The sequence below is a fragment of the Pteropus vampyrus genome, unplaced genomic scaffold (genome assembly GCF_000151845.1).
Source record: "Pteropus vampyrus isolate Shadow unplaced genomic scaffold, Pvam_2.0 Scaffold3, whole genome shotgun sequence".
Lineage (NCBI taxonomy): Eukaryota > Metazoa > Chordata > Mammalia > Chiroptera > Pteropodidae > Pteropus > Pteropus vampyrus.
In genome coordinates this window covers 17,526,180-17,529,868 of record NW_011888784.1, presented here as the reverse complement: position 1 = coordinate 17,529,868, position 3,689 = coordinate 17,526,180, and the positions used below count along the sequence as shown (strand labels likewise).

Here is a 3,689-nt window from a genome sequence, read left to right as displayed (position 1 = left end):
AAAGATGGATGTGTTAGACTCCAGCTGTTGAGAGGGCCCTCAGGCAACACTGAAGGGCCTGAAAGTGGCAGAACTGATCTACAACCAAACTTCAGATTCCAAGTTAAAGAAACTTGCCCTATAGGACTGTCATCCAAAACAAAATGCTCACCAGATCTGTCCCTGTCTTGTCAAGCCTCATCTTGTCATTTCTCTTTCTTGCTGGCTTCTAAATCCTTCCCCTTACATTCCTCCCAATTTGCCATGGTTATTCAAGGTGCTGTGCCTGGACTGTTACGGGAATATGTAGAAATCTCACAACAACATTGTTCTCCCTATTAGCCCTTTGTGATGCAAGCATTCTTTATTTGTCTTAAGATTTTTCGATTAAGGAAAAACTGAACTATAGAATTACAGCACCTATTTCTTTTCTCTTTTAGCAAGGAGTCCTCAGGCAAGTTGACACTAACCTGAATGGTCCCGGGAAGAGAAAATTGGGAGGAGAAAGAGGAATAACAACCATTTATCACTGGTTGTTAGGTGGTGAAGCAAAACAGATACACTTTATCTCTGCAAACCCACATTAAGCTCATGAGATGTAAAATGGGTGGGAAATGGATTACGCTATAGATTATTTTCCTTGCTTATTTTCTTGAATCTCTGTGACCCTGAAAACTTAGAAAAAACCTTCAACATTGAGAAGGAAGACATTAAAATGAAACCAAGCCAGAATGAGAGATGGATATCATTTACATCAGAAATCTGCTGGTCTTTGTTGTTAAGCCAAATCTGTTAGACTGATTTAATGGGGACAGCTCAGTCAGAGTGGGGTGAATTTTGCTGAAAGAAAACATTATGCATCTATTCTCTTTTCCTTCGAGTCTAAAGCAGGTTCTGACATTATCTATGCTCGAAAGTCTGGTACTTAGTGGCCTTATATTTGCATAATGACTATTCTTTTGTAGCTTTTGCCATCCCAGCTAATTGCTTTAGAATAATTCTGCTACATCTGTTGGGTTTTACCATGTTCTCATAGAAACAAAATCCACAATCCCAGCCAAATACACACCAAATTATATAAAATTTTGGAACATGGGGATGTTTGAAACATCCAAAATTCATATGATTTGCCTAGTGACATATTTGATGCTCGATCAGAAAGAAGGTAAATAATCCAGAAAGGACATACACTCATCCAAAAAATCCTGGTTTCTATGTCCTCTATACATCTCTATGATAAAGCATCTTCTTATTGACAGAATCTAAGATTCTGGTTGCTAGGAGATTCCACATGCCAAACAGTTCTCAGACTCCTTCAGGTAACCCTGACAACTATTCCAGACCACTGGAAAGAAGGATTCTGATACATACAAGCAATAAAATTCAAATTCAGGACTAATCATGGTCTTCTCCACATAGAGATTTATTCTCTTCTGTAGCAGAGAGTGCATGGAATCCTCAGACCCCCAGAGGCTGGGCTGGTGCTCATATTCTGTGACTGGTCCCTTTTCCAATTAGGTGGCACTGGGGATTGTCCCAGCAAACAACAGAAAGTTGTTCTGTTAAAATGGTAAGCACAAGGACTTGGATCAGTAGCTCTGAATTCTTCTGATTAAGAATTCAGATGCCCAGTGTGGTGGTTCTTTAAATTCTTTGACCACCATGTTGTAAGGAAGCCCAAGTCCTATGGGTCCTGGGAAGAGAAAATTGTGAGGAGAAAGGAATAACAACCATTTATCACTGGTTGTTAGGTGTATTGTTACGTGGTGAAACAATGCAGAAGTCACATTCAGATGGTCCAGCCAACAGCCTAGCTAAGGTGTCAGACAAACCAAGGATCAACCACCAGACCTGTGGGAGACTGAGCCTTTAGTGAGTCTAGTCTCCAGCCTTCAATCTTCCAGCTGAGGTACCAGCCATGGTGAAGCAGAAATGAGCCATCCCCTCTGCATTATCTGAAGTCCTGACCCACAGAAACTGTGAGAGATAATACCTGATTATTGTTGCTTTAAGCCACAAAAACCTGAGATGATTTTTTACTGCATAGTGGTCTTGAATATTACTAGCACTAAAAAAGAATACCCCTAATCAAAAATTAATGAATTAGTAGTCTAATTAATATATCACTCTTGTGAATTTGAATAACATGAATCATTTCTATTAGAGACTCAAATCTATGGGGCATTCATAATCAGGTTGTTAACTCTATAAAGCTGAAAGCCAACCAGATTGCGGTAATTCATGGAGCTTAAAACACTTAAGAAACCAACCTGAGGTAGGTTTTAAAGTTTCATCTCTTATCACACTGGAACTATAACAGCTTGTTTTAAAATAGTCAAATAGATCTCTTCTTGGCCTTTTGGCTAAGATCATGTGTAGTATCTGTTCTTATCAGTTTAATAAAAAATAAAATAGCCAGATAGAGAAGATGAGTACATACATTAAATTTAGTTTGGTTCAATAAAAAAAGTCCTTTTGTTTAAGTGGTTTTTGTATGGATTTACAATTTTCTACACGATATCCCACTCCCAGAGGTGTGTGTGTGTGTGTGTGTGTGTGTGTGTGTGTTTTATGGTTCACTCATAACATTAAAAAAAAAAAAAGGCTGAGGCAGAGAAATGTAGGGGCCTGCCAACTACAGATCAATCAGAAATAAAAACTTATCATCTTGGAAATTTTTGCACAACAAATCAACAAATATTATCTCATTTAAATGGAAACATTTATTACACCAAGCAAGATAAGCCTATATAGCACCAAATTATATGATATTGCTTATGTCCATTTTTAAAAGATTTTTTCAAAGTGTTTTTATATCTTGAAATAGTGAGGGAATAGGAGGTCAAGAAATATCTCGGAATTATGCAGAAATACTCCGGACTTTGGACCTCCACTCTGCAGTTATGGAATCTCAACGTTCTGTTCATCCTGGGGTGACTAGGCCCAGGGAATAACAGGTCACAACATTGTTGGGTCACAACACTCAACCTCAAATAAGACTAATTTGATGCAGAAAGCCAATTTCAACATTTACAATGAGAAATATATCTTTTCACTGGGAAACCTACTTAGGAAACAGAATTGAGATTTTAAAAGATACATGTGATCAAAACTCAGAATGTATGTCTGAAAGCATATTCCAGACCCTGCTCATCTGAACACCTTCTCCCCACCTCCCACATTAAACAGTGTCAGAAAATGTGCCCAATTTCTATCAACCTCTTTCAATAATTTAACTTTCTATTTCTAGTTCTCCAATCCTGTTTCACAGCGATAGCGCTTCAGGCAATACCAACTGTCCTCTTATCTCTAAATGAGAACAAAAGGACTGTTGTCTTTATGCTGTGAAGCAGTCAGATTAATATTAACAAAAACTCCAGGTCTTATTTATCAGTTTCTCTTAAAGCCCAGATCCTGTTGCCAATATCTGTCAGTCCCACCCCAGTCATCTTCTCACAAAAGGCGCCAAAGTCCCAGAAATCTTTCTATATTAATTGTACTTTGCCCTATAAAGCATGGGGGAGGGAAATGATTTGAAAGAGAAACAGTAAATTCCTAATTCGAGGATACCAGAGAAAAATGGAGAGAAGAATCTGCCACCTTCTATCTCGAGTTTGACATTAGGGGAAAGAACTGAAGGGATGAGAGCAAAGGCAAGAATAGCCCTCCTCCCCACATCCCACCCCTACTGGCCAATTCTCTCTTATCTC

General features: G+C 38.5%; 1 non-coding gene across 1 annotated transcript; it reads left to right on the top strand.

The window, feature by feature from the left end:
- Nucleotides 1-2,322: 2,322 nt before the first annotated feature.
- Nucleotides 2,323-2,509, top strand: LOC111741675. The gene has a single exon (XR_002781059.1). It is a non-coding gene; the product is annotated as a U2 spliceosomal RNA (small nuclear RNA).
- The last annotated feature ends 1,180 nt before the right edge of the window (nt 2,510-3,689 follow it).